This window comes from Lates calcarifer, linkage group LG8 (assembly GCF_001640805.2).
Source record: "Lates calcarifer isolate ASB-BC8 linkage group LG8, TLL_Latcal_v3, whole genome shotgun sequence".
NCBI lineage: Eukaryota > Metazoa > Chordata > Actinopteri > Centropomidae > Lates > Lates calcarifer.
The window spans coordinates 4,261,257-4,275,089 of record NC_066840.1 but is presented as its reverse complement, the minus strand read 5'-3'; the positions used below and the strand labels follow the sequence as shown (position 1 = coordinate 4,275,089).

Genomic DNA, 13,833 nt, shown 5'->3' with positions numbered 1-13,833 from the left:
TGAGTGAATGTGTAAAGGGCGTCTGGGTGTGTTAGACTGATTGATTATCTTGACTCCTTTTTACCTCCTCCCTTGTTTCCCCTTTTTCTCTCTTCCCTCTCTTCCTTTGTTCCTTTTCTTTTTTCCCCCACTTTCTTTTGTTTATTCAGGCTCTGTTTTCTTTCTGTTTTTTATGTACTGACTGAGTGTTGAGCACATATCGGTATAATATGGCTTTTGGCTTTATTATTTGATTCATTGCTATTTGTTTATGAACCAAACTCCTCAATAAAAATATGACAGGAATAAAAAGCTGTGGGGGTCAGCTGTGGCCCCCTGCCCTCAGTGACCTATTAAATCCTCTCTGATTGCTTTACAAGGTGGTCAGTCAGTCACAGTGGAATTCAGCAGTGACAGGTGAATCAGGGGAGAGGAGTTACACCTTCATCCTTCATTGATGCCTGCAGGAAAAGTCCTGTCTTTTCCCCACAGGGAGGTCAGGGGTCAGAGTCACAGATCAGCAGCCTGCAGGTGGTAACGATTCAGTGTCTTGCTCAAGGACACTTCAGCAGGATGGATGAGCACAGACAAGCAGAACTTGAACCATAGTCCTTCAGTTAAAAGACTCTCGCACTACACCACCCCACTGTCAACCTGTCTGCTTTCAGGGGTGGCAGTCATTTGTTATTCTCAGTTTGCTCTCTTTAAGTTGCACTTTGCGACTTCACACACTGGCAGCTCTGAAAGCAGCAGAGATCCTGTTAACACACCAGTTAAACTACGCTCATTAGTGACCCTGCAGATCTGTGAGGCTTCAGACATTAAAGGCAAAATAGACAAAGCTGGAGAGTCAAGTTGTTTCTGAATATATCTCTGGCTTCACGCTAATTAGGGCTTTAAGTTTTATTCAAAAACTCCAGTACTGATTTGCTATTTATTTTGGACAGAGAAGTGACCATAACAGAAGAACAGCAGAATATAATTTAAGCTTAAGACCAAAACTACAACAGGTCAGTGAGGTTGGCCTGATAACTTTTTTTAAACATATGTCCAATTTAAATCAAATTAAAATTTGGATGAAATTGCAAGGTAATAGAGACTCATTTATTTGGGTTTTTAGGAGAGAATATATTCGTATACACAGTAAAAATATAATATGTACTCTATTGTAGTAAAAACAGTCTATAGCAGTAACATTGTTGGGTAGGGTGTTATAAGCAGTTGTTGATTTCCAAAATATTTTCCTTCAGGAACTGCTAATATCTTAATGACAGAGATCATATATATATATATATATATATATATATATATATATTATATATATATATATATATATATGTATATATAATTTTTTTTTTGCCTGTTCAAATGTGCACTAAGACTAAGAGGAGGTTACTTTTAAAAAGAGAGCTATTCAAGGGTGCTTAGGGACATTATATATATATCAATTGATATCTGCAGTTCTCATATGGTAACATTATCATTAATTACTGCACGCCATGCTTTGTTACAGTATAATTCAATTAGAGGTGGTGAATTGGTTACAATGCTTTACTATAGCGACACACACACTCTCTCACACACCCAGGTACAACTGAGTGTAGCTGCTGTGACTGCTTTGAAAAATATGTTTTTATTGCAGTTGTGTACAGAATTCTAATGTGGGTGTACAGCACTGTTACAGTTGTTTGATAGAAATTAAAATAATTATCATTAGCATTTAATATGTGTCTTTACACAAAGTAATTTTCTCTCAAACTTCACTGGCTTTCCCTGACGCTGCCAGTTAATTGAAAGTACAGCTACATACAACTTCTTTTGTAGAAAAGATAAAATAAAATGTTTGCTAACTCCTCCCCATTCATTTCACTTGATATTGTCACTTCTCTGTCTGTTCATCCATACCTGATTAGCTCCACAGTCTCTGAGTACATGGTATAAGGTGATTTGGCCTCTAGTGGATCTCGCTCCATAGCATTTCCACACTCTATGAAGGAGAGGGCACCGTCTGCGTAGTTCACTGCTTTACCAAATTTGTCCATCTGCAAATACAGAAGAAGAAAGAAAAAAGAAAGACAGAGAGATGCAGAGTGACAGAGACAAAGATGAAATTAAAAGAAATGTAACAGAGGGTAGACAGAGAGAGAGAGAGAAGACATGAATAAGACAGAGACAGAGTAAGGAATGTCTTAACATCACTGTGGCAGACGCAGTCTTCTCTTTGAATAATCTCCTGCTAAGATGCAAATCCCCAGATAAATGTGAGGAAACAACGTGTAAACATAAGATAAATAACAAGTTAAATAAATCTCATTTCATTGTTTGGTGGGGGGGGGACAGATAATTCTTTTGATATTGTATAATCTTGCAGACATCATCAGTCCTTGAATGCAATGTTCCCTTGGAGACAAATGGTGCAATAAATAACACAAATTATACAGTACAGTCCTTGATATGAAATAGATTTTCATTCTACGGAGACTCGCTGTGCACACACATGAGCAATGACACATGTCTCAACAACAACACACATAATTACAGTCTGGACTGTAGAAGTTAACATTATGTGTTTTTATCATTTACTTGCTATCTGTGTGTATCTATCCATCTGTCTTTTCTTTGCCTCCTGTATGTGTTTGAGCATGGAGGTGTAAATGTGTGTGTGTGTTTGTGTGTGTGTATACCTTGTGTCTTACAGTAATTGCAGAAAGACTTACCAAAGCATCGGCTTTGTGCTTCAGTCTCTTGGCTTCCTGCATATAGTAGTCTGCACTGTGGACTCTGGAAACAACACAGTGAGAAAAAAGAGAGCATGTTATTGATTTACATAATCACTAACTACAAGTAGCTTGCAGTGTGTTATATACAGTAGCCTATTTAGGTACACATACCTCAGGCTTAGTGTAACCTTAGTGTAAAACAGAACACGTTGTTTCATGAATAATGCAGAAACCCTTTGGGACAAATAAGTTACAAGATGCATTATCTTTCCAGGTTTCAACACAACCAGACCAGTGGTGAGGTAGTTAGGGCTATTTCTACCACTTACAATATACACTAATAGGCCACTATTTGCCTATTAGTCACTGATCACTGATACATCCCTACCATGAGATGAACTGTATAAATATAAGGCAGATAAAGGCACATGATAAGAATAGGATTAGTGGTCTTCAAAGGTCCATTGGTTCCTGGTAACAAAGGCCCCCAAATTATTTTCATAGTAAGGCTGGACAAGGTCCTCCTTTTCATAGCAATAAAGTCTTAGGTCTGCGTGCCAATACATCTAATATCCCTGTGGATCTGAACAGACTCTCTGTCAGCTCTGATCATGCGGTGTGTCATTATCATAACAAAGAAAAAATGATTTTCAGATGTAGAGTGCGACATTACGTCACATTCATTTTTTAGAAGCTTTAGTCCAAAGCAACTCTCAATAAATCAATTCAAAGTAGAACTGGAGTGAGAATCCCTCTTAAAAATACAAACATGTTCAATAAAAAGAGCCTTGGAGGTTGGAATGATCAGTTCCTTTCACTGCCCTGCTGAGCCAGTACCACAGCCTTGAACTGGATGGAGCTGCAGCAGGAATCCAGTGTAGTGAATGGAGAACAGGAGCAGTGTAGAAGAAACTGGGGAGGTTGAACAGCAGACGTGCAGCAGCATTTTGGATTAACTGCAGAGGTCTGGTGGCAGACAAGTGTGACTTGTAAAGTTCAGGGGAAAATGACATGTATTGTTATTCTTTCTGACTGCGGGCTGCTCAATAATTGGTGGATCATCATGCAGCTGCCAGTGTTGGTGTTCTCTCTCTATTAGGGTTTGTTGGGGTCGACCGGATTCTGGATTGGGCCATGCTGGAGATAATTAGCAGCCACTCTCTCATTCCAGTGATGCTGCTAGTACTAAAGCTGTTAAGCCTTTCACTCATTCCTCCATCTGCAAGAAACTCTTAAGTGTTCACACTAGAAGAACAACCTTTTACAGCATACATCTGTCAAATTGTGGAAACTGAGTTTACAGTAATTATATTAATGTTGAGTAAAGAAAACTCTAGGAAGTCCCCACTCTGTCTGACAAGAGTGTGTTTACCTCAGACAAGAGAGAAGACATAAATTATATGTATCTTTTGATGAAAAAACAAGATACATCTATACGGAGTAAACAAGACACCTTTCCATGTAAGGAGGAAACACCTGCTGTTTCCTAACAAAGGAAATGGGGGAATTACACAAGAACTGAGGGAATTACATACAGAATGCAAGGCCTTCTGAACAACAAAGATGATTAGGAAAAAAACGTCTATAAATCATGTTGCTGAACAGACGTCATAGGGAGATCAAACATAAACAATTATCAAGAACCCAATGCAGTAAACCTCCGCCACAACTGAAGTGGTATTAACAGTATTGATATGGAAATAACTCATCGATGTCAAAATGCTGTTGTAACAAGGTGTGATCAAAAAGTTCAGAGACGGTTCCTGTTGCAAACCAACAGAGCGTGGCAAGAGTCAGTATTCCACATTACATCTGAACTTGTGTTACACACATTTTTTATGACCACTTGCACATGCCTTTTTGCAATTTCACCATGGAGCACAGGCAGCAAGTACATCGAAGTCTGTGAGAATCTCCGGCAACAAGCCCAGGATGTCGAGGATCATCACCAGTCAAGAGAGTTACAGCTACGACCCCAGAAACCAGACAGCAATCTTTGAAGTGGAAGCCTTCAGTCTCCAAGACCAAAGAAGGTGCCTCAGGTCAGGAGTGCAATTAAGAGCATGCTCATTTTTTTTTGTGGGGGTGTGCACTGTGAATTTGTCGACTGACACTGAGTTCTACTGCACCATTCTGTCACAAATGAACTATGGTGCGATGGCAGTTGGGTGCTCAATTATGACAACGTGCCCATTCACAGCCCATTTTTATGTGTACATTTTTGCCTGCAACACAATCATCATTCCCCACCTGCCCTACTCGCTGGATTTGACTCCCTGCGACTTCTTCTTCTTCCCCAAAATGAAACTGAATCTGAGGAGTCGCAGCTTTAACACAGTGGAGGAGATCCAGCACACAATGAGACTTCAAGGGAGCGTTCCAAGCAGGCAGAAGCGCTGGGAGCAGTGACTACTTTGAAGGGGATGGCAGCCAACTTTAAATCATGTATGGTTTTTGCTAGTTATAGGAGCAGTCTCTAAACTTTTTGATCGCATCTCGTACAATGTAAAGAAGAGTACATGTAGGTGTGTATGGTATATACAGCATGTCTACATACGTGTCACTGAATGACAGTCTTGGCCTGCGAGGTTCAGCAGGTTCCATCAGTGGTTCCGACCACACCTCAGAGTCTGACTGTCCGTTGCCATGGTAACCATCTCCACAGGGCTTTTCGCTGTGGGGATCCATTTCCTGTAGTAGGGACTGAGCATTGAAATCAGTGTTTATAATAGTATTAATTAGCTTTACAGTTTGTGGCCTTCATCAACCAGCTACTTAAACATGTTGTTGGCCCCTCATTCACAGTGATGGACTCACTCTGCCACACATATGGGTACTATACTTTGGTCCTCTGAAGGGAGCAAACCCTCTGAAACTTTAAAGGTAAATCATTTTCGATTTATTTACACATAATAATGTTGATTTTATCAACACTTGCTTCAACATTTAGTAATTTAGTGGGTGCTGTTCTTTATTGAAGGTACTGCTTTATTTATCCGTCCCGCTGCTTTTGATGCATTACCACCTACTGTACACAAAGCACTCTTAGATATTTTAGTGACTTTGACTCCTGAAATCCCATAAGAAAGCATGACTCATATCACTGGATGTCTGTGTCATTGCTGTAGATTCATACAGTTTAAGAACAGTACATCATTAACGCAAGAGTTACTTCTGGAACAGTATCAGGCGAGAAACTTCAGAAGATAACACCCCAAGCCTACTGTCCCTCAAAATGATTGTATTCTCAAGTATGAACAATGATGCCTCACAGCAAATAATCTACCTGGGAGTCATTTAAGTTGACCAGCCAGTCTATGAGTGTGAGAACATGAGTGCACCCAAAATGGTGAGATGCAAAAGGCACTTACGCTGCCATTTCTCGCATGTGATGACACCTTGCCTTCACCTCTCCTATGTCTGTGAGAGGAGGAGGAGGGAGTGGACGTAGTAGAGCAGGGCAGGATCCCTGTGGTGCCACCTTCCTGGCTGAGAGAGGAACTGCTTTCACAGGCTCGTTTACGCGGGGGATCATCAGACAGGGGGGACAGGAGGGGAGGAAGCAGCTTCTCGTTGCGCCGTCGAGACTGCTTCCTGTTCAGAGAGCTGCTGAACACACACACACACAAATAACAAAGCACTGATTATTTTTTTAAATTGGTGTAATGGTACTGAATATTATCTTTTTTACTACATGTTTAACATCTTCACTCTAATTATCTGGATTACTTGTGCATATTGCTGAAGTAAAAATTTGCTTTCTTATTCCAATTAACACCTAACACAGCTCGGTGTTATGGGAGGGTGAGAGGGGTAAGGCAGTGGTGAAATTCCCATTGGTGGTTGTTTGTCAGGTCATATGCACAGTACATTACTTAAAACATAACATACAATTTAGTTTTACTTTTAAATTTTATCATGTGATCCTTTAGAGTAAGGCTTGTTGGAACTACACCAAACATCTCCAAACCAAAGGATCACAAATAATCTTCACAATAAGATGAAACAAGGTAACTAATCATAACAGCAGAGAGTAACAAATTATCAATCATGACTTGTAGGACATTGTCAGAGGACTGCTGGAACTCCAACAGCTACTAACAGTGAAACCATTCACTGCCAAAATGTTACCTCAAAATACTTTTTTGTAGCATAGACAGATTCATGTATAATAAACCTACAGATATTATATAAAATATACTTTTATTATTCATATTCAGACTGTTATTACTTTCGCCCTTTGCAGAGCTATTCCATGCCTCTCAAACTAAAAGAAATACATGTGCTTTGGGGATTCTGATGTAAACAGATTTTAAATGCTCTCAGCCTGTTACAATTACTGCCCTAACCTCAACAACTCAAGTGGTTTTCAAATATTTAGCAAAAATAGACAATAACTCTATAGTCTGTGACTTCTGCTTTCTGCAGTCTATGACTGGATCCTCAGAAACATGCACTCACTCTTGATGCAATGTATCTGAACCTGGAGCTACTGAGACTTTGAATGATGAAGAATGAAACCACTGGATATGGTGGTTTGCCAGCACCAATAACTAATGTGTGTAAGTGGCCAAACAGGCCAGGGGTTTTTTAAAAGGATGTCATTCCTGTGAAGATGACTTTGTGTGGGCCAGAGGTTCTAAGAGTTTAATATAATTTTTGGTAACGCTCTCACACAAGTCCCTCTAATATTGTCTCCCTTTGCTTCCCACACCAAGTGTCAGGGTCTTGAAGTCCTGCTCTGTGTCTGCCCCACCATCCCACCAAGCTTCTTGCAGCGACCAACTGTCCCGTCTCCTTACCCTCCAATCCAACTCCAGATAAAACCTTGCTTCTATAAGCTAGGCTAACATTGTCTAACTATGTTGCTGCTGAGTGATATTTCCCTTCTGAAACTGTTGTAACTCTGCCTTCCCTGCTCGAGCATCAACGATTATTCCCTCAGCTGCCTTATTGTGGCTCTTGTGACTCATATTGTTTGCTACACAACAGATAATATTTTTATGTTTTTCCTCTGCCTGGAAACTCTGGGGGTTTGATGCAGTGAGAAAAGTTGCTGAGCTCGCAGAACAACGCCCCGGGCCCCGACATTAGTGATAATATACAAAACCAGGGAGACAAAGACTAATTAGTTGTGTGTGTGTGTGTGTGTGTGAATATGTGAGCATCTGTGTGTGCCTTCCTGTCTGTGTGCAGCATAAATGATGTGTGCTGAGGTGTTTGTGTGTATGACTATGCTAATTTGCGTGCATTTGTGAGTGTCTATCCTTAAGTGGATGCCACTGTGAGTGCGTGTGCAGGGAAGCATGTGAGAGCTCTCATAGCTCTTTTAAAGGGATAATAAGTTACCAAATTTACAGCCCCATAGCACAAAATGACCACAGTATATCTGTCAAATATTCCTCTGTAATACATTTGCAATGACTCACCCTTTACTTGGTCAGGTAGGGAGATTTCTGGCTTTTAAAGTCTAAATTAAATTAAACTGCATTCTTTCTTGTCTGCTACAGCACACCGTACATATCCTTTCATTTTGCGGTCTCATGATGGCCTCCCCTGTCTTAGCATAAATCTGTCAAAAAACTGTTAATTCTCCATCTACATACATGGAAAACATCTCTACAGACGGCAACTCTCCTTATCTAGGAAACATGGCCACACATATTGTCCTGCATGTTAGCCTGTTGAACAAGCCACAAAACAAACAGCAATCTATGTTTAAAACTCACTTTTCAATTTGAGAAACCTTTATACTGTTTCTGGAACACAAAAATGGGCAACTTTTCTACCTTTTTCCCCCAGTCTAGACCACATTAGGCCTGGTCTAGACTTTTCAAATCTATGTTAAGTTAAGTGGGGCAGTGTAAAGACTGTTTAAAACACAGTTTCAGGTTTGTGAAATCATTATTCTAGTTGTGAAAACACAAAAAAGGGCAATTTCACTACTTACAGATCCAGACCACATCAGCTTAAGTGTAGCTCAAAAACCTGAAACTGTGTTTGAAATTGTTACTGGACTCTACTTGTTCATCAAGTCTGAGTTGACAAGAGTAAATTTGGTCAATTTTAAGTCAGACCTGTTCTCATTGTTGTCTAGATGGAGAAAATGCAGTGCAGCCTCAAATCTTTTGGTTTCACAAATATCATAAACACAAAAAGCAGTGCAAAGAACTGAGAGTCAGTCTCTCAATATTGTAATTTAAGTTTCCCTTGTGAATCTGTAATTAACCTGAATGCTGTGTACTGTCAGTTTTCAAGCTAGTTAGGTAATTAGCTAATTAACTGGTCAGCTGCAGCACATTTACGTAGGCTGACCTCACCTGCAAATATCACTCAGGTCTCTTTCTTTGTCTTAACTCTTCAGTAGAACTGCTCACAAAACTCAGTCTAACCATGACTTTTAGCTATGGTGTATGTTGGTTTTGTCTTGTCCTCGTGCCAGAGCTCAGCCTGCCAGCTGCTGTCAATCAAACACAAACATGGACACGCCTCCAACTGCAGAGATGAAAAGGAGCATTTCTGATATTTCACCAAAGATCTTGCTTTTACTTATTTAAAAAAATGTTCTTGATGGAAAATAGGGATGACTAAATGTGATTTCATTTGGACTTTTGACTATTTATGGCCCTAACTGAAATTTCAAGCCACCACTTTTATTCCTGACAAAGGGACATCACAAGGGTAAAACAAAACTTTCCTCATATAAAAACTCAATCATTAATATACGGTATGTTTTTTCTAATTATCTGTTGTCAAAATATGACCTAACTGATTGAAACAAGTTGATAATAACTGTCTAAAGGCGCAGATTTAAAATTACTGAATGAGCCTGAGCAGGGTGATCTCATCATCCAGTTTACAGTGTCCATAAAAAGCCTCCTGGATGATAAACAGACACTCTGGTGGCACTCTTGCAGACTGAAGCGTCTGCCACACAATGTCAGGGGTTCAACTCCAGGTCGTCCCTTCTCCCCCTTCTACCTTCCCCTGCTGTATTCTCTATCATAACACAGAGATGCTATAAAAATATTTTCTCTGTGGCTGTCACATCGAGGCTTATTTATAGCAACAGCCAGCTTAGTCTGTTTTTAATAATTCACATGGAAAGCTGAAATTCACAGTTTGTCATCTCTGCTTCACAGTGCGAATTGAATTCACCTCCCTAATGACTTCATCACCACATTAAAAATGTTAAACCCTCCTAAAAATACTCCAGTCTCCAGTAAACTTGTCTGATTGCCTCTGCTAGAGTCTGTGCCGGTCACATGAGGCTGTGTGAATGAGTGAATGGGGTGTATAATGGGGAAGGTGAATGAAGATACTAAGGTATGATACTACTGTGTGATGTATTGACTGATTTGGTGGGGATCAATGTCTGTGTAAAAAAATGGACGACATGACAGCCCACCAAAAGTGAAGCCAAAACATCTTGATTGCCTCCTAGGTCATAAACCCTGCCCCCTTCGTGTTAGCAGATGAGACATGGACTTTTTTTTTTTAAACTCAAAAAAGTATGCATCAAATAGATTTTTTCATGTCAGCATCTCATATCATTTTAGGTAATTTTAATCATGTGCTGATGTATGTGTGTTAATTTTTCTGATGCTTATTTGATATAATAATAGGGGGTGAGGTGTCATGATTGACTCGTGAGTGGGTCAGATGGGTGTATGGGCGGGACCTCAATACCCTGGCTCCACTACCTGATCACTACTGCACAGAGTCCAAATGACATCACCAGTGCAAGATGGTAGCGCCCATATCTTGGATATTTTGGAGACATGTTGTCCATCTTTTTTGATAGAGAGTAAAATTTTGCGTTAGGAGATTTGCATGATGAAGCAATGAATTTGGTTTTTAATCATGAACAGTGTAGATGATGCATTTATTCTGCTCTAGATTAAATATCCTAATGATCCAAATGTATTCCAACATATTGAGGCTGCACTGTATTCTGGACTATTGAGGCTATTGATACAGTATCTGCCTCCTCTCCTAGATTCTCCCCCATAAGTCTCTAGAGTCTGGCTTGTTGATTCTAAGGGACTGTTGCCAAAACCTTGTGATTTCCCTGATCCTCCACTGCAGAACTGTGTACTCCTCCTCCTGGTTAGTCCTTTGGGGGACTTACACTGGTAAATACTTACTCTGTAGAGCTGTTCTTGTGATTGTGTATTGGAGAGATGCAGGGTGGGAGGAGCTGACAGTCTTTGTCCAATCGCAGCTTCTTATTGCCGTTGACTGATGACTCAGTGTGGTCCGACTGGGAATATAGAAAGACAGAACACACAGGTTAGAGATGGACAGAGTAAGTGTTTGCAGGTAAAAGGGAACAAAGTAAACAAAAAACAGAACGGTTAGGGACTAAAGAAAATAAACACCTTGTGTTTCCTCTTGTTCTTGCTGGTGTGTTTCTCTGTCGGGACCATCATGTTCCCAGCTGCTTGTCTCCTGTGTTTACCTCCGTTCTCTCCTCTCTCCGTCCTCCCAGCCAGCCTGGGATTACTCTGCTCTTGCACAGGGGGGTTGTCCAGGACCCCCAGACCTAGGCATGCTTTCTCTCTGTCCCTCGCCGTTGTCCTTTCCCTCTCCCCGAGCCCGAATCTTTCTCTGTCCTCTCTATCCGTCTGCCTCTCTCTCTCTGTTAATCTGTCTCTGTCACCTTGCCTTTCTCTGTTGTCCTGCGCTAATCGCTCATTTTCTTCCTCTTGTCTCTCCCCTTTAGTCAACTTCTGTCTGTCTCTCAGCCCTGTCCACTCTCTGTCTTCCTGCTTCTGTCTTTCTCTCTCTGGTACACCTGTCCTCTCCCCCTGTCTCTCTCTGTCTCTCCCTTCACTCCCGTCCCTTTCTGCCAGTCCCACCCTGGATCTTTCCCCCAGACCCTGGCCAGGCACCCTGCTGAGCAAACTCAGGTCAATCTTCACCCATAAACTCTGGATCTCTTGGTACTCCCTCAGGGGGGAGAGAGGCACCTCGTGTCCCATGTTGGAAGGCGGTGACATGGACTCCAGGTCCTTGCACTGGCCTCCTAACCCTCCAGGATCAGGAACAGAAGTACCAAATGAACCACTTATGTTGCTAATGCTTAGGGAGTTACAGCTATTACTGCTGCCATTATTACCGCTGCTGATGCTACTATTACTACTGCTGCTGCTACCATTAGTGGTCACATTGCTACCATCTTTGACTCGCAGTCCTTTCCCTCCAAATGTTCCTAGACTCCCCATATTGCCGGTAGAGCCAAGGCATGGGAGAAGGGGTGCGTGTATGTGCGTGTTGGACAGAGTCTGTATGTTAATCGCTGAGCGTGTCGTCTGTGGCAGAGCAGGGATTTTGATGGCTTCCTCTGAATCCGACTGGCACTCTGAGGAGGAGGAGGAGGAATCTGTTTCGATGAATTCTCTGGACTTGGGTGTGATTCTGGTGCTTGGCCCTCTGTGTTTCCTCTTATCCTGCTATTAAGACAAAAATGACAAAAAGGAAAAGGTGAAGATTTTTAGCCATTTAAATAAAACTGCTCATAATTATTCATAAGGAACACAGAAAGAAACACAAGTTTTTAGATTTTTCTACAAATCTGTGAAGTGAAATGTTTGATTATCTAATTCTGAATATGAGAATATGACAGTCACACAAAGTGTTTCTTTACCATACTGCAGATCATTCAGTGTTCACAGAGAGTGCATCCTACCTGATGGTGATAATATTAAGCCCTGACTGCTGCACTGTCAACACAGCTACACACAGCACAACAACACAAACATAGGGAAAAGAGACTGAATGAAACAAAGATAAAAATAAAATGAAAAATGTCACCAAAGACAGAGTTGCCTTGTATGTTGATACAACTTTAAGATGCAGCATCACTATGTAACAATATGGACAATATTTTGGAATGTGTAATTATAGAATTTGATGTTGAAAAATCCAAAAAATGTAATGTAATACCAGGAACCTGCCTGGATACATTCAAGGACTAATCAGCTGCTGTTTGACAAACTGAACAACAAAAAGGTGTACGATCAGATTATTATGAACCATATGCTATTTACTATTTTATATGGTTTAAATTTTCATGATGTACTTGATCTTTACAGGTAATGTAAAAAGCATAAAACAACTTATTTCTCAAATGTATTCAGAAGTTATTTGAAATTAGAGCGAGCCAATATGAACTTAGAGAAATAGGCATGTTAAAAAAAATATATATATATATCCGTCAAAAGGGTAAACTTGTGGAATAGCTGTGACAATGAATTAAGAGTGTATAGGTGATAAAGTACAATAGTAAAGTTTTGTTTTTGTATAACTTAATTACATGTATATAATTGAATTGTTTATCAAATGCTAATTGTTATTTATTTATTTATATGTGCATTGATTTTGAAAAAATGTTAACGAGGACTGAAATAAATTACCACTACTACCACTCATCAGTACAGTCTAGATTTATAATACAGCCAAAGGCTGTATTCTGAACACAGCTTACAGTGACCCTTCAGCCCCACAAACTCTTTTGCAAAGTAAAGTATCACACAGAACTGTCACAGTCTTAGATCTTAGAGGTCAAGTTCATGACTTTCATAACACTTTTTTCCATTTACTACTGACAGTACATTACATGCTTTATATAATGATGATATTCTAGATTTTTACTGTGTGACTATGGAACCAAGAGCACTTATCCCTACTGAAGACATAAAGCTTTACAAACAAATCACAAATATACTGCTTTATTTTTGTTTTTAAAGGCTATATAATTTCCTGCAACAGCTGGCCACTGTTTAGGTTTTTGTAGTTCTTAGTGCACATGTTCATTGTTTTGAAGAAACGCTGCTCATGTTGCTAGTCCACAACAAAACCCACTCACTTGGCGGAAACAAGGCGACAGTTTTCTCAAGCTTTTGGAATTGTTCCAATCCATGTCGCCATCTGCAAAAATCCATTCTCAATAAATGCCATGTTGTGTTTTGTTGGAGAGAGAAAAAAAGAAGAAAAAACTGTCCCATGTATAATGCTTATTTTCATTCCTGGCAAAAGCATTTCCTTTTCTTGAGCAAAAGTCTTCAGTCCCTTTTTCTGGAAAGTTCTGTTGATGCTGACTTTAACTGTGCTGCCAGCTGTTGTATACAGC

The 13,833-nt window shown here is 40.2% G+C and overlaps 1 protein-coding gene across 2 annotated transcripts in view; it reads left to right on the top strand.

Moving 5' to 3' along the window:
• The window catches only part of ids (iduronate 2-sulfatase), a 58,444-nt gene that overhangs the window by 30,437 nt on the left and 14,174 nt on the right, over nt 1-13,833 (top strand). The gene's annotated exons all lie outside the window — the stretch shown is intronic.